The 23,750-nt window shown below is 38.8% G+C and overlaps 1 long non-coding RNA gene across 2 annotated transcripts in view; it reads left to right on the top strand.

The window, feature by feature from the left end:
• The window catches only part of LOC134473969 (uncharacterized), a 118,740-nt gene that overhangs the window by 2,557 nt on the left and 92,433 nt on the right, over nt 1-23,750 (top strand). For both annotated transcript variants that reach the window (XR_010044477.1, XR_010044478.1), the window contains exon 2: nt 6,358-6,453. This is a non-coding gene — a long non-coding RNA (uncharacterized LOC134473969). The remainder of the gene's footprint in view (nt 1-6,357; nt 6,454-23,750) is intronic.

A 23,750-nucleotide genomic window follows, 5' to 3' on the forward strand; every position in this document is an offset into this window, starting at 1 on the left:
GCAAGACTTCGGGGGCAGAGAATAGGCCAGTGGTTGCCAGGACCTGAGGATTGGGAAAAAAATAAAAAAGTAAGATTTGGAAATTATAGTACTGTTCTCTACCTATATTGTGGCGGTGGTAGATGATTGTATGCATTTGTCATTATGTATTTTTAAAAGGTTACAATATCTGAATGATGCCTCATAAGATGAGAGGGAAGGAATGGAACCAGCATGGGGCACCTGACCCCTGAACTACATTCCCAACCCTTTTGAAAATTCATTATTTTGAGACAAGGGCTTGCTAAATTGCCCAGACAAGACTAGAATTTGTAATCATCCTGAATCAGGTTTCTCTAAATGCTGGGATACAGGGATATGCTGCCATGCCTGGCTGGATCAAGGTCTTTCGATTTTGAACAGTGTTCTCTCTATACCCTGGTGGTGCCCAAGGACCAAAAGGGTGTGTGTGGCGTTGCTGGATTGCCTTTAGAGGCCCCTCTGTCTCTGAGCTTCCCACTGACCACCTTAACTAGATTTTGAAGGGACTTCTGTAAACAGAATGGATGGGACACACAGCTGGCTAAAACACCACTGCATTAATTCAAATGACCCCAACAAATCAAATATCCAATCACCACTGAACACTGGTCAGTGATTATGCCTCTATTCTGCCATATAACAGCTACTTGACCTTGGGTACATTAATGAACTGTTACTCTCTCAGGTCACACTTGAGAGATTCTCTATAATTTTTTTTCAGACCAACCTTTTTCTAAGATTTTGTCTTTTTATTGTTATCAAAAAAAGCTAACAAGTACTAACTTCCTATAAATTTATCAGATATTCAAGTACTACATATAAATATCTATGATATTTCTTTTGGCCCTTAAAGAAAGCCATAATTTCAAATGTAACCTCATTTGTAACTCAGACATTGAGAAGCAGGATAGCTTGTGGGGTGTTTCTAAATTCTGTTATGGTGGAAAGAAACATGCCCTGTACATACATGTCACTGTCACATAATTAACAGAACAAATATTCGAATACATAGTGTGAATATAAAATACTTAAATGCAAGCAATTTTTAAATGTGGTACTGTGCTGAAATTTTAGAATTTATTAATTTCTCCAAGATAGTAATAATATCAACAGTAAGCTAGCATTTATTACTTAAAATATGATAGGCATCATTGCAGTCACTTTCTATATAGTAATTGACTCAAGCATTCTGTAAAGTATTCAGGTGAGGTTCTAATGCTCTGAGAAATGTGATCCCCAGCCAATAGCAACAGTCAGGGGCAAGATCTACTTCTACAAATGCCACAATACCTTTACCCTTGCTTCCCAGATCCATCATGTCCCCCTTGGCAACTAAGGGACAAAAACTAACTGATTATACAAATAGGAAACTACTCTTGTCTTAACTTATTAATTCCCAACAGGTGTAAGAAGACAAAGTTGGTAAATCTGAGGTTGTCTATTTGACTAATATTGATCTTTTTAATACTACTCAATTATTAATTGATGGTTTATTAATCATCATAATATATATATATATATATATATTAAACTAACTTAAAGCATGATATGATGATCTATAAGATGCCCCTGCTCTTCCTGCTATAAGTCTATAGCATTCAGATTTCACTATGTTTGTTATGTTATGTTATGTTATGTTATGTTATGTTATGTTATGTAACAACCCCAAAATCTAAGAGACTTACATGAAAAAAGATTTATTTCTCATATGTGTTATGTATAGCATAGTCGGCCTCTCAGATAGATAGATAGATAGATAGATAGATAGATAGATAGATAGATAGATAGATGATAGATAAATAGATACGATAAATAGATGAATGAAAGAGGAAAGAAGGAAAGAAAGAAAGAAAGAAAGAAAGAAAGAAAGAAAGAAAGAAAGAAAGAAAGAAAGAAAAAGATTCTAAAATCTAAACCTAGATTCTAAAATGAAGGATAAAAACACAGCTTCTTTGGGCAGGTCATTATCATGGTAAAGCTATAGTTCTTAACTAGGGATGACTTCACCTCCCAGGGTGCTTTAATATTTGTAGACATCTTGGGTGGTCACAGTTGAGAGGAGGGTATTACTGGCATCTAGTGGGTAGAAGTCAGAATGATACTAAGCATCCTACAGTTCACAGGACAAATCTCTATCTCCACTACCACTTTCAACACGTATCTACCTCAGAATATTGACAATGTCAAAGCTTAGGACTACATAAACAGAAAGTAGACAATGGCAGAAACATGCACTGATTCTGAAGGGTTTGGTTTGAGGGAAACTTGGGTCATTCTTGCTTGTGACAGTGTAAGTCATGGCTAAGCTGAATGTCAGGAAGAGAAGAGGAATAAACTCACATAAAGAGATTCTGCAAGAAGTCATGTGACAATAGGCATAATAATATGATCATTCTATAAGGATGGTAACAAATTATTCAGAACACTAATGCAGTGTTCCACTACTTATTAACAGAACTGAGAATTGAATGTCAATGATGCCCAAGGGCTTTGTCCTAGGATAGCGGTTATGTAGATGGCAGTGGTACAGAATGAGAAGAGGTCTTGGGAGACAAATCCATAAAGAGGTGGGCATTTTCGAGTGAGTTACTTCACCAGGCTGATGTAAAGTTTCTATACCGGCAAAAGGGAGGTGCTAACACCTATCACACATTTTGTCCGAAGAATTCATGAACCTTTCATGGACCATGAACTGCATTGCACAATGCTATGCACAAAGCAGTACCCACGAAATGTGGCTATGAATTAGCTTTTGCCATACAACAAGCAAGTCAAAGATCCAGAATACTTCAGCCCACTGTTTGGGTTAATTTTAACATTACTTTGATCAAGCAAATGGTTTCAAAGCCCCACTTTTAATCCTAGGGAACAATTGGACTTCATATTATGAAAACAAACATTAAAAGATAAAGTTTATTGGTTTTTAATTAAAAATAATCATGAAATCAACATTACTCCAAAACTGATAAGATCTCAAGAGGCAAACTTATTAAGTCACTTCTTTCACTAGTCTCTATAAATACTGTCAAATACTTTTCATTGTTTTCTATATTTATGTTTCTTTTACTAAAATCTACTTTTCCTAAATCAATTCTCACCTCTTTGATTAAAACAAGATTTTATAGATGAACTTTTGTTCGTATGATAGTAATCGGTTATAGATTCATTTGTTGTGAGTTTTCTTTGTTGCAAAACTATTACTATTAAGTCTATGTAAGATAAACTTTTCATATATAAATTTGATCATGTACAATTTTAATCCTTATAAAATTTAATTTTCTTGATTATATTTATAAGTAATATTCATTATTTTTATATAAAATATTTTACTTTCCAGGTTTATTTATTTATTTAGAATAATGTACAAAAAACATAAAAAATTTTTCTAAAAACTTTCCAGAAATGCTCTCTTATGGAGGAATGGTTGCCTTACTGTATTGCCAAACTAAATTTTTCCTATTACTTGTGTAAGATATTCTAACTGTCCATTCCTGGAAAGCAAAAACAAAAAGGCAAAACATCCAAGTATGAAACTGGCACACTGCAGCAGAGTTGGGGATTCAAAATCATAGGATTAAATGAGTAGTAAAAATGAATTTGCTTCTGCAAGGGGAATTATGGTTTTTAGGGTAGTGTTTCTAATATTTACAGGAAGTTAGTCTAGACAAAAGAGTAAACCCCATGTTGTATCATTAAAAATAAACAAGTAAACTTTATATGCAAATAAATAACTAGATAAATAAATAAGTAAATTTTTCATTTGACTCTATAATCTGTCAATGCTTATTTTAACACTATCAAGCCTTTCAGTGAACTTGATATTCCAGGAACAAATGCTAGTGATTTAGAAGAGATAAATGTAATGCCAACCTAGTGGATGTCATATACACTGAGTTATTATTCCCCAAAATCAAAGAATGAATTTTAAGGAACAAAGAGGTTAAGATTAGGGAAAATGTATTGAGAGAGGCAACTCCTGAGTGATAGGATGGGACACAATAACGGGCTGTGACAGACCCCATTTCACAGAGGAAGTTTTATAGAGCGGGTACAACATGGATCAAAACTGTGATCAACCAAGAAAAGTACAAGTATAACCACTTGGGTAATATTGATTCAATGGGAAATCAAGTCAGATAGCAAGTGTACCTGGAAAAAATGAAGACCTTTTTAAGAAGGGACAGATCTGAAGTTCCTGATCATCCACTTGGGTGACTAATGTCTATCTAGACTTTATTGGAGCAGGTAATGCCAATTATAGTGTAATCTTCAATTTATTGTTTATCCCTTGAGGACCCACTTAGGCAAGGCCATTCCATCTTTATTTTGAAGTCTCTCCTTTGGCAGATGTGCCTACAGTCACAGTTTTAACATGTTCTCTTCCTCTTTACTGACTCTCTTCAGGGCCTAGTCCTGTCTGGCATCCTATAATATTTCTATAATATTCCCCTCCTCTGAAGACGTACCCCTGACTCCCATGAGGCGGGAAGGGGCAGCCACCCTTCTGATAGGGTGTCGTAATTGTGATCGTCAGTCAGAGATATTATCCAGAGCGTCTATATAAAGGCCCATGGTAGATGTCATGTGTTCTTGTCCCTTTAAGTCTGGAAGAGACGGGTGAAGTAATAAGCTTCTCTGGCTGTGTATGCAGGAAGAATTACCTGTTTGCAGTCATGTTTTTCAATGAGACTTCCCTTTCTGGCATAATGGTGGCACAGTTCAAAGAGGAACATTTCTTTGATTAAATGCTTGGTCCTTCTGAAAGTAGAGACTGATATTTGAGAAGTTAGTTGTCTGATAGCCATATGCTCCCTTTGGAAAAAAGAAGTCCTGACACACTTATGAGATACACATATGGTGATATCTTCATCTAACGTCAATTTGGATGCCTCTGGTACCAAGAGAGCTATTGCAGACACAACCTTAAAGCACACAGGCCACCCCTTTGCTACAAAGTCGAATGTATGAGTCAGATACCCTACAGGCTGTTAAGCAGTTCCTCCGTCCAGCATAAGCACTCCCAAAGCTATTCTCCACCTTCCATCAACATTGAGATGGTGTCTTCATAGTAGGCTCAGTGGCAGGGTATTTAGAAGTGCTTGTTTAAACTCCTGGAATGCAGTTTGGTAATCCAGGTTTAAAAATAGGTACCTGACTTTTTGGTTTCTTCTATAAGCTGATAGAGGGGTCATATGATCTCACCGTACTGTAAAATCCAAAGATAGCAAAGCCTACAATTCCTAGGAATCCCTTTAGCTAATTTAAGGTCTTGAACTGAGAAAAGGAAAGTACTGGTTTAATTCTCTTTTCTCCCAGTCTTCAGATCTCATTAGCTTATGATGAAGCCCAAGTATTTTACCTCTAGACTGAAAAGTGTGCCTTAGACCTGAAGAGCTTATAACCTCTATCTGCTAGAAAATTCAGCAGGGCATGGCTATCTTGGCTAGACAACTCTTCTAAAGAGGCATATAACAGTATATTATCTACATATTGCAAGACTGTGACTTGGGAAAATACAAAATATGCCAAGGTGTGGGAAAACACTTGCCCAGAAAGATGAGGACTGTCACAGATTCCCTTGAGGAAGCACAGTCCAAGTCAGTTGAAAAGCCTAGTTATGTGGATTTTCAAAGGACTCTGTGCATAAAGGAATGCAAAAGAAGGCATCTTTAAAAGCTAACACTGAAAAACAATCAGCTCCTTCCAGGATCTGAGAAAGGAGAGTGTAGGAGTTAGGTATGATTGTGTGAATTGGCACTACTGCCTCATCTACCAATCTAAGGTCCTGTACCAACCTCCATTCTCCACTGCATTTTTTATCTCCTAAGATTGGAATATTGTTGGGGCTTTTACAGGTAATAAGCAAACCTGTGTCCTTAAGCTGTAGATTACAGGCAATAGTCCTTTTTTAATTTCAAGCTTTAGACGGTATTGTCTCTGGTGCAAAAAAACAGTGGAATCTTTAAGATATATTTATACTAGGGCAGCTGTTATTGTTCTTCATATTTTACTTTTAGTAGCACATACTTCAGGATTTATTTCTGTTTAGATGAGGAGGATGCAGTATCCAACCTGAGTGCATGTATATTACAGTATTCAAACCAGATAAGATGTCTGTCCCCAGGAGAGGAACTAGACCTTCAGTCATAATCAAAAAGTACTAAGAGAAGAGAAAGCTACCCAAGTTGCATGCTAAATGTTGTGAGAAATAATGATTTACCTCTTCTCCAGTGACTCCTTTCACTGAAGTATGGTGGCTTGAATCAAGGTTAGTTCAAAAGGACTGAGAGACAGCTTTAGTGTTCAGGAATAGACTGTTTTCTTTTCCCTCTATAGCCATGATTACCTGGGCTCCTCCATGGAGATGACAGTCTGGCCAGAAATTGAAGGTAGAAAGTGTCTTGAGGCCCTTCAATCTTGCTGGACTGGCTGGTAAGAAAATTAATAGTATATACTGCCAAGTGAAGTCTATTAAGAGGTATGAATTTTTGTTGGGAATGGCCCCTCCTTTTGTTTTTGTAATTGAAGTTCTGAGTGTATGGTGAGCATGTTTAATAATTGCTTGACTGAGAGTTATAAGGAATTCCTGTAATAAGGAAAATATAAAAAAAATTTACAAAACATTTGGAAAGCAGGACTTGTGTAGGCTGAACCTGTCAGTCTTAAGTGCCTGGAGGCATCCAGGGGTACAAAAGACATCCAAGCAGTAAATATTTTTAGCCACTTTGTGAGTGAAAGAAGAAAAATAAATCCTGAGAAAGTACCCACTGAAATGTAGACCTAGCATAAAACCAAACTCAAGAATGTGAGTGACATTCATCTTCCAGAGATGATTTGTGTGTAACTATTGGGGAATAACCTCCATAGACAGTGAGGGAAGATGTATTACTCTTGAAGAGTACTGCTTAACAATTTGCTGAGCCTGTTCCAGGATTAAATGTAACTGTTTGCAAAAGGGAGAAGTGTTCTGATGAAAGGTGGCATGGAAGGCAAAAGCCTGTTGAATGGCATCTGAGGGAGCAACAGTAACAGCAGCCAGCAATCTGCCTACTGCAATGTTTTCCTCAGTGAGAGGGCCTGGGAATTGGGAATGAGAATACAATGACTGAGAAAACAGGTAACATAGTGTGACTAAATGACACATTGGAGAGTGAAATAGATGCAAAAGATGTTCTTGACCAGTGTGTATAATGCCGGTTCAATACGGTGCATCACACCACAGATATAAGCACTGTCTGCAAAGAAGTTAATTGAAGTGGATGAATAATATTGAAAGGCCCATATGACAGCTTGTAATTCAGAAGAAAAACTCATATCCTGAATTTGGGAAGAGGAGGTCATTACCTAACCTCCTTTGCCCAAAAATGACCCATCTGTGAAAACAATACGTCTACTGCTATGGGGACCAAACTTACTTTTGAAGGAGAGATGAAGGTGTGAGGCAGGCAAATTGAACTAAACTGTCTGAATGATAATGAAAATCAACAACACCATAGAAGTTAGCCAAAGCAGATTTCCAAGAGGATGAAAATTCCCACAGCCACTTTTGTTGAACAGAAGAAAAAGGAACAATGATAGTTTGCACCTCGCAACCAAAAAGCTGAATAGCACGCTATTGCCCATGTGCAATCAGTTCTTCAACAATACCATAGAAGGTAGTAATGTTTTTTATGTGGAGTATATGGCATATGTAACCATTGTAAAGGGCCTTGAGATTCCCAAAGGACCCCAGTGGCAATAGGCTGACTTGGAAAAAAATTTAAAATATTAGTAAAAATGGATCAACTCTATAGAGCTGGTTTTTAGAGAGAGCCAGATTAACTTTGTCCAAGGCAGTTTTAGCCTCTACATAAGTGTCCTTGGAGACATGGGGGCCGTATTCCCCTTAACAATGTCAGAGAGAAGGCTTAAATCATGAGTTGTTAGCCCAAGAGCTGAGCAGAGCCAGTTAACATTATCAAGTATAGTCTGAAAATCAGTTAAGGTTGCAAGATGATTAACTTAAATCTGAGCAGTTTGAGGCACAATGTGTCTTTTTTGGGTGAAGTAAGCCAAAAATGCAAAAAATGCCATAGTTGCACCTTTTCAGGGTCTACAACTAGGCCTGTGCTATGAAGGGCATTATCTAATTGGATAAACACTTAGTGTAAAGTGGATGAGGATTCATGTGCTATTAGTATGTCATCCATATAATGAATACAATAAGCAGATGGATAAGCCTGAAGGACTGACAAAATGGTTGCAGTCACAAACTCTTGACATAGGGCTGTACTATTTGTCACTTCTTGTGTTAGACATCATATTTGGAAGTAGCAAAAAGGCCTAATAATTAATAGAGGGTAAACTAAAGGAAAACACTGTTTATCTTGAGAGTGGAGGGAAAATGTTAAAAACCAGTTTTTTAAGTCAGTCACCATGAGAGAAAAAGGAATAGCTACAGGACTGAGCAATCCTAGTTGAAGTGCTCCTGTAGATTCTATTGTGCAATTAATGGCCATAAATTCTATTGCAATCTTCACATTTCTAATTTTTTATTACAAAAATTGGGGTATTCCAAGAGCTTTTGGAGAATTTTAGGTGTCCTGCTATCATCTGCTCACAGACCAAACTATGAGATGCTATAAGCTTCTCCAGTGTGAGGGGCCATTGATCTACCCAAACAGGGTCATCAGACCTCTAAGTTATCTTAGATGCTGTCTGTGGGGTTGGAAAGAGACCAAGGCCCCTCCTAAAAAATGTGAAGGAGAGTATCCCGGGTGAAAACAATCTTTTTTAGGGTCTGTTGGAAAGGATTCTCTCCTTTTTTGGTTATATTTACTAAGCCAAGCACTTAAGTGGGGAGAAAACCTTGATGAGTCTGATGAGTCACTAAGGAATTAGCGTTAACCCCAAACACCCCCATATCTTGTAATATGTCACATCCCCATAGATTTACTGGTGTATGGGGGAGAACATAAGATGAGAAACATCCTGAATGGCCTCCTGCATCCTTCCAGGTCAACAATTTAGCACTTCTACTAGGGTAAGAAACATTACGTACCCCGTGTAAATCTGCAGTTGCTACATCCAGAAGCCATGCCATAGGCCAATGGCATTGGACAATAACTGAAACATCTATATCTGTGTCTAAAAGTCCTTTGAATGCTTTTCCTTTAATAATCAATTCCATTTCAGACAATACTGCTTAATCTGCTGAACTCGTAGGCATCAGAAGCTCCAAAACCCTAGGATCCCCTTTCCTTATGCGCAGATTTTCCAATTATTGTCAAGGGAAAAATGGCCAATTGAGTGATATGAGAATCTGAAGTGATTTGAACAGTGTTTTAAATAGACTGAATGATAACCCTGATTTCCCCGTATGCTCAGCATTGATGACACCAGGCAAAACCTGTAGATCTATTAAATGAGACTGCTGTAGCCTAGCAGAAGTCCCACTGTTCCTTGAGGCAAAGGCCCATAAGCTCCAGTGAGAATAATTTGGGATCCCATTTCAGGAGTTAGTATGAATCTGGAGGAGGGACTGACGTCCAAGCCTCCACTGTCTTTTGTCATTTACCAGAAGTCAGAAATGTGCTTGTTGGCAAATGAATGGGTTGTGGAGGAATTGAGGAAGGCACCCTGATGGTTTGGTGGGGCTGAGGCAGTCCCCAGCCTTCTACATCACTTTTGGGTTCACACTCACTTGCTAAATGATACCCTCATCAATAGTTTGCACAAGGACTAGAACATTTTGTTGAAGAGACAGATAATGGCTGACTGTTCTTACAGGTGCAACAGAGCAGCTTTGGGTGAAATGTTCCTCATACAACAAAAACAAGTAACTGTTTTTTTTTTCCTTTTCCTTTGGCTGTGAGTGAGTATTCTGAGTAACAGATACTACCAAGGCAGACCCCTGTATATAGGAGAGGCCAATATCTGCACAAATCTGAAACATCACAGACAGCATAGCCCACTTCATATAGGCTCTCAAAGCCTCCTTCCATCATTTATGAGCATTTTACAGGCCAATTGTTAAAAAATTAACTTGCTAGTCCCTGTGTCTCTTATAATTCTCTCATAACCTGCCATAAGCGTGCCACAAATCTTGAAAAGGTTCATCACGACCCTGATGAATGGAAGTCAAATCAAGGGATGTTTCACCCTTTGAAGGAAGTTCCCTCCAAGCTCTCATGGTAACTACTTTAATTTGCTCATATACTTGCAATTCAAAAGTAGATTGATTGTTTGTGGCAGCAAAGGCATCTTCTCCAATGAACCTATCTTTCATAATGGCTACGTTGTAAGCAGCACTGAGCTGAACAAATCAAAAAAATATTTCCTTTCCACAGAACGTAATCCCCCAAGCTTACACACACTTTGGATACTACTTTCCAATTATTTGGGGCCATAATCTGTTGTCCGAGGAGCTCTACAAAATTCCAGGTGAAAGAGGGTATAGGGCCATAGGTAGGCATAGCTTGTTTTTTTTATTCTTTTAGTGACTTAAACTCATACAGCTTCATAAAAATGTATAATTTGTCCTTGGTTATTAGGGGCTTTAACTCCAAAAAAGGGTACACCGGTTGGAAACCCTCCATGGACTCCTTGTCCATCTGGCTTCTTTTAGTGCCAGTACTAAGGGAGAAAGTGAAAATGGCTCCTCTCTTTGAGTGGCAGAAGTTCTGACCTATAATTCAGAAAAATTTCTCTGGGCTGAAAAAGCAGGAATTGCCACTTGGGGCTCAGTTAAAGTTATCAGGTGCTGGAAAGGTGGCAAAAAGATAGGAAAATAAAGACAAAAGATGAAAGCTGAGGTCAGTTGGAGCCCTCTCTCCTTATGGGAAGAAAGGAATTAACATATCAAAGCCGTGTGTTTATTACATATATTGAGCAACTTAATGTCACATAACACCTCGTTGCCTAGTAATCTGCATTTACGGAAATCTAAGAGCTTGATGTTTTGGGGCCTAGAGTCACTTGTTTCTGTGGTTTGTCCCAGGTGAACAGGGCTTGTGTCACCCTCCACAGGTGTGGTCAATTTCTAGCTTTAGCAGCTCCCAACATCCAGGGATATATATGTCATCAACACCTCTTGTAAATGATCTAAGAAGGCAGAGGGGTCTCATCTTTCTCTTGATTAATAGTTGACAACTTAAAGCAATTGAAGGGTTTAATTGTTATCCTTCCTAGACCTTCAAGAGTATATATCTGGGGCTGGGATTTAGCTCAGTGGCATAAGCACCTGCCTGGTAAGCACAAGGTCCTGAGTTCAATCCTCAGTACCAAAAAAAAAAAAAAAAAAAAAGAGTATATATCTGAAGATATTTCTAATTCTAATCTCTGTCTGGTAGGTAGACTGGTAGGGATCTTGTGTAGGGACTACTTGAGCTCTGAAAGGTATAGGCTGTTCCTCTGGTTGCCTGTATTCTGGCCTTCTAAAACTAACAATGTGGTATTTATCTCTAAATGTAATAGCAATTTGTAACTTTGCTTGCCCATCATTAGAAATCAGTGTTTGATAACATTACTTTTCACTAGCTCTGATGCCTACGACAATAAACCACAACAGTCAAAACAAGTCAAAGAGGTCAAGCAAGGAACACCAATAAATTCAACAACTAGTAAGTCCAAATAGAGCACAGACAAAATAGGAACGAATATAAGACCTTGCATGCAAAAGTGAAATGTTCCATCAAAAAAAAATCATACTCTTCCAATGTTCTCAACTTAAATTTATCATCATGCTAATAAAAAATGCATAAAATAGCAAGACATTAAAATATAAGGTACAAGCAATTTAAAAGCAAGGATGATAATTTCTCATTATCTAAACTAGATGCAATCTAGAATCCATGAAACAAAAGCAAACTCTTATCTTCTCCCAATTATCTTGGTGCAAACCTCCAAATGATATAGAGGAAATAAATGTAATTCCCAACCTGCTATGTGTCAGATACATGAAGTTCATATTCCTCAAAATCGAAGAATGAATTCTAAGGGGTAATGGAGGTTAAAAGTAGAAAGGGTTTATTGAGAGAGCTAGCTCCTGAGAAGCAGGAGGGAAGCCAACAGTGTATTGTGGCAGATCCCATTTCAAAGAGGAAGGTTTATACAGCAAAATCATGAGGTGGGTACAACAGAGATCAAAACTATAATCAACCAGTAAGATCACAAGTACGGTCATTTATACTTGTATACAGGTAATATTGTAATATTGATCCAATGAGAAAATAGGTCATGTAGTCAATGTACTAAACTAAACTAAAATGATGTTTTAAGGAAAGGATGGATCAGGAGGTCCTGATCACCAAGCATACCAATGATAGGGTAATCTGCAATTTATGGCTTAGGCCTGGTTATTTCATCTTCACACTAAGGCCTGGTTTTTGAAAGATGTATCTCCAGCCAGTTGTAATGTGCTCTTATCTTCTGTACTAAGTCTCTCAAAGGCTTCATCCAGTCTGACTGCCTATAATATTTCTACTGCCTATTGTTAGAGTTTTCTGGTGCAATAAAGTAGCAGAATATAAGAAAAAATAAAAATGGCCTTTTTATTTAAAGGACTTGGAGAGGAACCCACAACCTGCAAGGTTTGGCTTTTTTCTCTGCCCGGATATGGGGGTGTAGGATATATGTGACCTTTGACTGGAAGTGGTGCTTGGGGTAGTCACTGATGACACATGTGGGGAGCTGATTGGAATTTTCTTTGTATACACTGGGAAAGGAAGGAGGAAGGTGTAATTGGGGAAGGAGTAGGAAGTGGCCGTCAGAGTAAGCATCCCCAATTTGGCCTTCTACCATATTGAACTACCACCATAATATCCTATAATGTATTATAGGGCAAAACTCTTTCACCTATAATATTATATCAATCCTGTATTTTTACCTTTTCTTTGTAAACTGCCACCTTTTATAATTTAAGAAGTGTGGCTCAAAGCAATGCAAAGAAATTGCATTTCAGTGAAGACTTGTGGGTGCATTAAGAATGGGGCACTTGAGTGGTGTACTAACAGACTTAATTTATGATATCAGGAAATGAGCAGGAGGAAAGCACTTATGCCTAAAAAAGAATGAGGGAACTCTAGTTTATTGGTCACAATTTCACCTCAAATAAAAAAGTCTATGTATTATGAATCTTCATAGGAAATGTATAACAGTCCCCAATTTTTGATGGTCCTACTTAGGATTTCTTTTTTACTTTACCATAAAACAAAAGCGTATCTACATTACCACTCAGCTTTTCACTTTTGATCAGCATGCAGTAAATTACACAAGACATGCAATGCATCATTGTAAAATAGGCTTGGTGTTAGATAATTTTGCCCAGTCATAAGCCAATGCAAATCATTTGTTGAGGCTGGGGATATAGCTCAGCAGTGCAGTGTCTGCCTGACAAGCTTGAGGTCCTGAATTCAATTCCTGCAACTCAAAAAAAAAAAAATGAAAGAAAGAAAAGAAAAGGATCAGTAAGTCATTTGTGCATGTTAAGATAGATGAGTCTAAGCAATGATGTTAGGTAAGCTATATGTATTAAATGCATTTTTGTTTTATAATATTTTCAACTTCTAGTCATTGAACATCAAGGAACATTTGTATTTTGGCTCGTCTCCTCTCAGGCAGTACCTTAAGCCTTTGGAATTTCCTAAGTGATAGGAAGGAAAAAGTGAGAGGAGCATCTTTGGTTATTCATAACAAGCCCCCTTTCAACCATACCTGACGTTATGCTAATAAGGTGACTTTTGGAAAGCCCTTAAGGTTGGGGCTGCCTGCCAGAAGAATCAATTATTCATTTGAGGAGTTAGAACTTTCTGACCCATCTCTTTGAGTTCCAGGGAATAGAAGGATTGGAGATTGACTTAAATTGCAAACAGCCAATAATTTAATCAGCATGCTTATATAATATTGCCTCAGTAAACCCCCAAAATGATAGTCTTGGAGATTTTCCAGTTTGGCAAACATGTGGAAGTGCTGGAAGGGCGATGATCTTGGAAAAGACATGACAGCTCTGTGCCCGGTCCTCACATCTTGTTTTCTGCATGTCTTCCACGTGGCTGCTCCTGAGTGAAAGCCTTTTGTAATAAACTGCTTATCTAGTAACTAAATTGTATTTGAGTTCTATGAGCTATTCTAGCAAATGATCAAAACCAAGGAGAAAGGTTTGTCTTGTCAGTATCTCCAATTTACAGCTAACTTAGATGGAAGCTGTGAGTAACATGACATGTATTATTTGGAGTTAGCACCTAAAATTGAGGGAGGGCAGTCTCTTGGGAGTGAGGCCTTAACCTGTGAGATCTAAGCTAATAATATCTAGATAGTATCAGAGTTTAATTGAATTATAGGATACCCTAGCAGTACTCACAAAGAATTGGAGACTTTCTCTGCATGGAATAAATAAATAAATACATCTATTGACTATCTATCTGTCAATCATCTATTATCTATCTATCTATCTATCTGTCTGTCTGTCTGTCTCACACAATTATTGGCCAGAAGTGTTGAATATGTACATATAAGAAAAACCATTATTTTTCCCTACTGGAAATCAGTTGAAAAATGACATGAGTACTTTTCAGTATTTAGAACCTGAGTTAAAACCTGGAGTCCTATATCAGAACTGACTCTAGGACATAAGTGTTTCAGGATCAAATTTTAATCTAACAACTAACATGTGTGTGATGCTCCCTGTTTTCCTGTACTAAGCAGTAGTTGTGTGTCACATCATCGGTGATAGATGTTATAAGCATTGTTATTCTTATGGATATAAAGGCAGATTGAGACTTGGACCAGTTGAAGAACTTGATCAAAGTCATTGCAGACTGTAAGTGTCAGGATAGAGGCAAATCAGCTGGGTACAAATCAAGTACAAGATACCTGAAGTCAAGATGTCTGGGGTTTTCCCTGGCTTTGACTATTTCTATAAAGGCCCAATATCTAGAGGTACACAAATTGAGGATATAGCAGGGAAAAGCCTTCTGTTTCAAGAGGTAAATCCTAAGCCAAACTAGCTTAAACAACTAGCTTAAACAACCTTGCCAACTAAGACCTAGTACTAGTGCTCCAGATGGAAAATGGTAACTCAACTCTCCAGGTCCTGACCCTCCCTTATAGCCTTAGAGTCCTCTGTACTCAGCTGGCTAGTAGGTAAGAAAAGATTGCCCACTAATCACTTCTGCTTAAAACTGACAGAGATCATACTTCATTGCAAAGAAAGGATCAAAATGCTCACTTGGGAACCAGAGGGCTGAGAAAAGCTTCCTGACAGTTGTGCACTGTGGAAGAGAAATACGACTCCCTGATACACAGTTAGTTGTGCCTGCCACAGAGGACATGCTTAATATCTCTTAAGCTAGCCTTGGAGATGGAGGAAGAAAGAAGAGAAAGTTCTGACCTGGAGATAGAAGTCTTTGGACAGTTCCTCAAAGAAATAAAAACTGAAGAAGTGGCTGAGCTAGAGCTCCACAGAAAGACACACACACAAAATTCAGAAGGGGAATCTGCAGCCTCAGAAAGTTTCCAAACATATGAGACCAAGAACAGAGATTAATCCAGGATATAGAGTCCAATATTCAGAAAGGAAAGAGAGGACGGAAAGGAGACTAGGAGAAAGCTGTGGAAAATGAATAGGGGGCTATAGAGAGATCTTCTTAAACAGAGGCAACAGCTTGATTACAAAGCAATTGAGGGGTGAATGGGTTGACTACAGGGCTGGAAATGAGACAAAGTACACAGAACAATGACAAGTTCCTTAGGTACACATGTAACAGACTAGGGAAATGAAGATGGACACATTTTCAGACCCTGAATGCCTCTTATTTCTGAAACATGTGCTTCTGGATAGTGTGATCCTTAACACTATGGAGACCCTGAGGAAGCCAACAACAATATTTGGGATTTGTTTTCCCTTTGTTTGAAAAAAATAGCAGAGACGTTGTAAGTGACTGTGGAATTCTTCGTGTGCTTTGAGACTGCAGGAAAATGAGCTACCATCCAGGAATTTGAGATGAAAAAGTTAAAATTGACTTTCTAAAGGAACTAAAGGAACTCCTGCTGAGAAATTTTTGTAGACTCCTTTGAAAAAGACTGCATGGTGTTGAGCTATGTCATTAAAGAAATTTTTCCAATTTCTGAAAAGCAGTCTATGTAGAAATACCATTTCAAAATGGATATCCCTTCAAGGTATCTTTAGGGAAAGAAGTGGGACTGTGGAAAAAGTCTTTTCTTTTTGCTAAACCATATGCTAGGATACAGATCAGAGTAATACATGAAACAGGAAATCTAGCACAGTTACTCTGAAGCTTAATTTCATCATTTGTCCTTTAATCGACTCAACAGAGACCCTTTCCAGTAAATACCAGAAAAAGTTTGTTTCTTTTTCATAGTCTAAACTCTGCTTAATGTGGCATTGTTAAGAGGACAAGTATAACTGAGACACAATATCTCATACCTGAAAAATAAGAAGGATGAGTTTTATATTGCCTCAAAGTTTGCAGAATTTTCAGTCCATAGATGATTGGATTCGAAGCACAATATATTGACAAAAAAGCATAGCACTGATGAGCATCATGCTCCTATGATGCAATCACCTCCCAAAGCCCCACTTTTAATAACATAGGCCTTTGGTGGGACATATACACATAAATCATAACATTCCACCCCTGACCCCCAAAAAACTCATGGCATAGTGCAGAATGCATTTAGTTCACCTCTAAGAGTTATGAAAGTCCTACCGGTTTCAGTATTGCTGTATATTCAAAGTCCAAAGTGTCTTCTGAGACTCAAGGCAAATTTTTAGATGTAAGCCTGTATTAGTCAGGGTTTTACTACAGAAAGCATGAAATATACAAATGTATAAAATTTGACAAGATTGGCTTACGATGGTCAGCCACAGAGTTAGATGAGAAAGCATGCAGAGGATGTCTACATGGTGGAGGCAGAAGGATTCAATCCAAGGCCTGGAATTCACCCTAGTGTCTCATGCAAGTCCACACCAGAAGTCTGATGGGTGTGCTACAGAAGACCGAAGGCTCTATGATGGAAGGCTGAAGAGTCTTTGCCAGAAAGCTGAAGAGTCTGCACTGAAAGCCAAGAGACGACATCCAAACCAAAGGCAAAGACTGGAGCTTCTCCCAAGAATGGAATGCATTCGCCCTTCCTCCTCCTCCTCTCTTATAACTCCAGGTGATGAGCCACTCTAGGGCAGGTCTTCTATATCCTTGAGTGTAGAGTTGCTAAACCCATTTAGTTAAGGTTCTAAATGTCTCAAGTTGACACAATCAATCAACCACTACAGAGCCCCTGTAAAAAAAAAAAAAAAAATCGAGAGCTAAACATTGCCAGCATACAAAGGCAGAGGGTGAACATTCCTATTCCAAAATGGAGGAATAGGAGGATAGAAGTAATAAGTCCAAAGCAAGACCACAATGCAGTGGGCAAATACTAAATCTCATAGTTCTATATTTGGCACCAAGAACAGACATGAGAACTGCAAATATTTTGGGTGGTACACACATGTGAACTACAAATCGTTTGCATAACTCTGCCCCTGTGGCATTGCTGTGCTTACAGCCTGCACAGTCTTGGGCTGGTTTTGCTCATTCCTTGAAACTTGCCTCAGACATGCCACATTCCTAGCTTTCTAAAGATCTATGGTCTCCACTGTATATTCTCCTTCAGTGTCACAGCTTTAGGCATTGATCTGTCAGAATCACACTGCCTGGCTCTTGGGACATTCTTTTGGAATCCGACTGCAAGCATCCTTGACCTTACAATTCTTGCACTGGGCTTGCTGATAAAACTAGCACTACATGGCTCACAATCAAGGTTTGCCACCAGCTGAAGCAGTGTCCAGACCTCCTGGAATAGTGGCTGCAGAAGTCTCCTAGCACTTGGAGGACTCAATATTATGAACAAAATCCATATGCAGCACTCCAAAATGGTTCTGTGGAGCGCTCTTCTCAAAGAAAAGTCTTTTATTTTTGAGGGATGAGGCCTTGCTGATTCTTCACGTGAAATTAAGCCATTTTGATGGTTTATTATAGAATACTTGACTTCTTTTTAATGCTAATCATTTTAGCAAAAAAGTTCTTCCTCTGCTTCTCTTTGGAGGGCCAAATTTTATCAGTGTTTCCTTACTGGACAAACTCAAAATTTTCCAAATTGTTCAACTGCACCATTTGCTCTTGATTTTCAGTATAGAGCTGAATAAAAGCCTTCAGCAGAACCCATCCTACAGCCTGAATATAGGGCTGCCCTGAAATTTCCTTCACCAGATTGATTAACCTAGTTCCCTTAATCTTTGTCTTCCACAGAGTCTCAGGACACAGGCAAAATGTACATTAATTTTCTGCCAGGAGTCCTTACTTCTACTGAAACTTCTTGAGCCTTGTCTTTGATGTATATCTTTTATCAGCATTCAGATCTTCTGAAATCTGTCAAGAATATCCACCCAGATCAGGGTACATCTGTTGTTCTCAATCCTCTTAGCCTTGGAATTTTCACTGGTAGAATAAATATTTTGTATTGAAAATTCAAACATAGTATGACCTCACTTAAATTTTAAAAGAATGTATTTCTCTTTTGATAATATAAAAAATATGAAAGAAAATAATTTAGAGCAAAATAGTGTTAAGATGTAATTTGCAAATATTTTTGGCACAACTACATTAGAGGACAATGAGTGCTTGAATGCTTGAATTTACTTATTATGAGTAAGTTCAAATTCAGAAGAAATATGAAAGGGCATGATAGTATACCTCTGTAATCCCAACTATTCAAGAAACCAAGACAGGAGAATTCCTTGAATGGAGAAACTGAAGACCAGTCTAGCCAGCACAATAAGACCCTGTCTTTAAAAAAAAATGGAAAAAAGGAAGACAGACAGGTAAAAAGGAAGAAGGAAGGAGGAAATAATGGAAAGGAGGGAAGAAGAGAGGGAGAGAGGAAGCAAAGAGGGAGGAAGGGAAGAAAGGAGAAATACAAAAGTATTCAAGAAAAATTACAGATATTTTTCTTTATCTAATACTGACATTTTGAACTAAGAGCTAGTGAAATACATTAACATGAATTTGCAGGCAGTCTGACCCCAACATCTCCATAGGCATGCTGATACAGATGTTTGTATCAGAGACTCAAATACCAGAGACTGCATTGTCATCAATGGCTTCACTTCCCAAAATGGAGGACGATTCATAGTAAATTTTGTGAAAAAATAAAAACTTCCTTCAAGAACATGGTAGCTGAATTCTTAAAAATGTGCAGTTGAAGAACACCAAAAATATGTGGAAATATTTATTTTAAAGTAGAATTTGCTCTTCATCAGCATATATGGGTTTTACATCTACACAGATGTTTGGCAGAATGCTCTAGAGTCAAACATAATATAAGAAAATTCATGTCATGGACTGTTCATACACTGTACGGTTGCCTCCAACAAGCCTGAAGCCAGTTGTAATCTTCAGTCATTGTGACATCAACACCATCCTCACTATTTTCCAGAAAGTACCAGGACTTTCCCCATTGATCATTTAAACCTAGGCCAAAATGTTATGTAGATCCTTCTGTTGAGTTTTTATATATGTACAAGAAGTTCTTGACTTACAATGGTTCAGTGCATGGCTTTTCATCCTCAGTGGCACAAAGTTATTGATGGTAGATGATATTGGGTAAGTCATATACATTACATGCATTTTTAACATATTTTTGGTTTACAATGTGTTTGTCAGGATGTCAGCCTATCATAAGTTGAGACACATCTGTATTTACTAAACACATTAGCACGATCCCCAAGTGGGAAAGTCACATAACAACTTCTAACTGCATTTTCAGTGGTTTTGATGGTTAACCTGAAGCCCATATTCTTCAATAGTGATCTTAACTGTGCATGTCTAAGATAATACAAAGATATGTAGAACCATTTCCAACAAGCCATCACCTTTCTAAATATCATCCAGAGAACTATCCTTGCTTAAGTAGTAATTTGCCCCATACTGGGCTTCCTGTATGTAAACAGTATTGAGAATTATATATACAAATGTTGTTACTTGACCTCCCAATACCACAATTTGCTTCCAATTATGACTTGAAAATGTTAGTTACAGAAACCAGAGGCAATAGGGGCTCTAAGTAGTTGTAAGATCTTGGGCCGAGGTAGTAAGCAAAATTCCTTACTACTCAAAAATCTGATCGAGGCTGTGGCAGTCTCGTGAGACATGTATGCCACATAATGCTACTGATACATTTTTCTGGTGGGTGTTGCAGTTCTTATTTTTCCTGGTTTAAATTAGGTAGGGCAACGTACCTGGCCATATGGCTCAGAGATTGGTAAACATGCTAAGTCTCATACGAAATCATATTCAGCTTCATTTTGTCCTCCGACCCACCAGAAACCTCAGAAGCCCTACAGTTCAGTGAAGGAGCAGTTAAATCTGTAACTTTCTTTACTTGCCTGACCCTAACCCCAACCCTAACCCTGTAAGCCTTTAAAGTAGCATTTATTGCAATGTCTTTCAATTGATATTCTTCTCTCCAGTGACCATGCAAGCTAATCTAAGGTAGGGTCTGTTATTATCTGTGCACCCCTAGAGGTCTTTAAAAAAATAAAATAGAATCAGTTAAGGAAATATGAGAAAGTTTGATTACTATGGAGAAGAAATTCTTAGAAGCAAATTTCCCTTCTCTTTCCTCATCTTTCTGTGGAAAAGCCTGGAGCCCTCCTCAGCAGACTCAGATGAGAAAGATCACAGAGGTTGGAGCTCTACCTACCAGTCTCCGAAAAACATGGGGAAATCCATTTAAATAGCAAAAAGGCTATCAGTTCTTCGTGTCTCCTTCCAACAGCAATACAAGATCACATCTCAAAGAAAGCATGAGCACAGTTAACATGTCCTGTGACTTCCTGCACAGCATGAGTGTCCCGACGATGAAACCAGATCCATATGGGATCCAGAGCAGGAGATCACATGATCAAAGTTCCTGGAGGCCCAGAAGAAAGAGTGTTCTTTGAAGCAGCCTAGTGTACAAGTCTCCTATCCTCATGTCTCGAGCATCACATAGCTTCTTAGGGAAAGTCCTCGGTGGCAATCATTCCAGTACACTGGATATTCTTTGCTTCCTACATCTCCCCTTCACTCTAGACTGCCTATTGTCCCTAGACACTAGAACAGAGCCTGGATAACAAGCAGGCGTACAGTAAAGATTTTCAGAGCTGAACAGAAACTGAGCCCATTTATGAGAGATCTGCTCCACTGAGGGTGGCTTCTGAGGTTTCTGGTGGATCAGGTCTCCATCTCTTGAGCCTGTGTTTTATTGTGTTTGCCTTCACCTGCCATTGCCAACTCCTTACTGCCTCAGTTCCCTATAATTCATCCAGCCCCAGCTCATGTCCTGTGCTCCGTACCAACTCTGGCAGTCACCTGAGCTGCGCCATCTGGGAGCAACTCACATTCTCTGAGCTCTACTGTCCAAATGGCTCTTGCCTCCCTGAGAGAATCCACACTGTGACATTTGAACTGAGAGAGTTTGGTGAGGGGCTTACCCAGAAGGGAAACAAAGGCCGAAGGCCTTTACTTAGCAGTTCCTGAGTCTGAATACTAGTTTCATCCCTCACTGGGAAAGCCTAAGCACCAGCCAAGGCATTTGCATGTGAGTAAAAGAAAAAGGCTGGGGATGACTGAAGTCTCCTCAGAAATCTGAAGACTAATCCGTAAAGGTTATGACAACAGCCATAATTTTAGCCAAAACTTTTTAAACCTGTGAGGCCTAGCAAAAACACACTGTGAGACTTTTAGAACCAGAATCTCGGCTGGCCTTTTTTATGAGTCTGCCTTTCAAAGATCCACAAATGAAAAGCTGACAAAGTTTATAGTGTTTGAACTTGTGAAATGTCACCTACCAAGGCTGTGAAGGGACTTTATTTTTTTTTTTTTTTTTTTTTTTTTTTTTTTTTTGTATTTTTCGTTTTTATCGGTACCAGGGATCGAACTCACAACTGCCTGCTTACAAGGCAGGCACTTATGCCGCTGAGCTAAATCCCCAGCCCCAGTGAAGGGACTTTAGAAAGGTGTTATCTGAGTGTGAGCTGTGCAGAGAAACAGTAGGCTAGGAAGAAGGCACAAGGGAAGATACTGAGAATAAAAACAAGGTGATTCAAAAGGGAGAAAAGAAAGGTCATGAATTTAATCTCGCCCCTTACCTCTAAAAAGCAGTCATGGGTGCTGTTCACAGGAAAATACAAAGTGGTTTGTCTTTCATGAGGAAATGTGTGTTAGAGAACAGTGGATCAAGGTACAGACCATGGTGTGCTTGAGATGTGGTTCTAGAGCCCGGCATGGTCATTTACTATCATTGTGGCCTTGGATGAATGTCTTCACCTCCTGAAGTTTTGATTTCCATGTATGTAAAATGGAAAAGATAATGGTACTAACCTCACAGGTCGTTCTGAGGATTAAATGTAATAATACATGTGCAGTGCTGTGCTTACTCTGGGCACCTGAAGCCTCTCAGGACACATGAAGAGTGGGTTCTAGGACTTCACCTACTCTATGAGACATGAATGGGACAGTAAAAAGAGGGGGCTTGGAAGAGGCAATCCTGACACTCAGGGCTGTGTACCTGGGGGGAAATAGTAAAGGGAAGGTGAGAAGCAATGAGCCCAAACTAAGGTCAGAGCACTCTGAGTCACTGTGTTGAAATGATGAATAAGATTGTGGGAGCAAATCTTTCTTAAACTTCAAGGTCTCAAAGGGCAGAAGGAAAGAAGGAAGGAAGGAAGGAAGGAAGGAAGGAAGGAAGGAAGGAAGGAAGGAAGGCAAGCAAGTAGGCCTGATGTATGGCTGCGCTCAGGACCTGAAATTTCAAGAAGGAAGAAGAAAGTGTCAAGCCTGAGACTGGACTGATGCAGGAGTCAGTGAAGGTGAAGGGATGGCAGAGGTCCAGGGAGAGATCCGAAGGCAAGAAGGTCCAGGTCACCTTGTCAGTCTAGGCAGCAGAACTAAGGCTTTCAAAGTCTCATCGTTAACAACCAAAGATGCTTCATCTAGGCTGAGGCTGCCTACTCAGTGTTTGTGGAGGACATGTTCTCCACCGTACAACAGAGAAACCTGGATTAAGGCATCTGAGGAGGTATTTTTACCAAGAAATTAAAAGATTTTCCTTCTACACTTAAGGAAGTACAGTGGTTATTAATTTTTTCCAAATTAATTTTACTTTTTTATTTAGCCAATTCACATTCTCTCTCTCTCTTCTCTCTCTCTCTCTCTCTCTCTCTCTCTCTCTCTCTCTCTCTCTCTCTAACACACACCTCTTGCCTTGGAAGACTCGTGCTCTTTCCCTTATCATTTAATCAAAGTCTTGGCTTCTTAAGCACTAAACATAGAAGGAAAACACAGAACTCGGTGCAAGGACAAAGTGTAAGTTGTATTCTAATTCAGTACATCAACACCTGATGGAACAGGTGTTCAGAAATTTTTAAATAAGTTGGACTATGGGATTGAGTGAATACTTCCTATATTCAGGCCACCCATTCAAAACAAATGTCAGATGAAATGGTAAGAAAAAAATCACTGACATCCAAGGGAATCATTACAGAGAGTGGATCAGAGATACGAGATGGTGCAACAGGTGACTTGGGCCCATTCACTTGTCCACTGCCTTGGAGAAAAGTAGGGCAGAAGGAATGGCCCACAGGCAGCCACAGACTCGGTACTGCAAACAAAATTGAAGCTTTACCAAGTGTACTCAGAAAAAAGGAGCAA

This window comes from Cavia porcellus, unplaced genomic scaffold, assembly GCF_034190915.1.
Source record: "Cavia porcellus strain 051 isolate PalLab524CR breed Dunkin Hartley unplaced genomic scaffold, mCavPor4.1 scaffold_29, whole genome shotgun sequence".
Taxonomy (NCBI): Eukaryota; Metazoa; Chordata; class Mammalia; order Rodentia; family Caviidae; genus Cavia; species Cavia porcellus.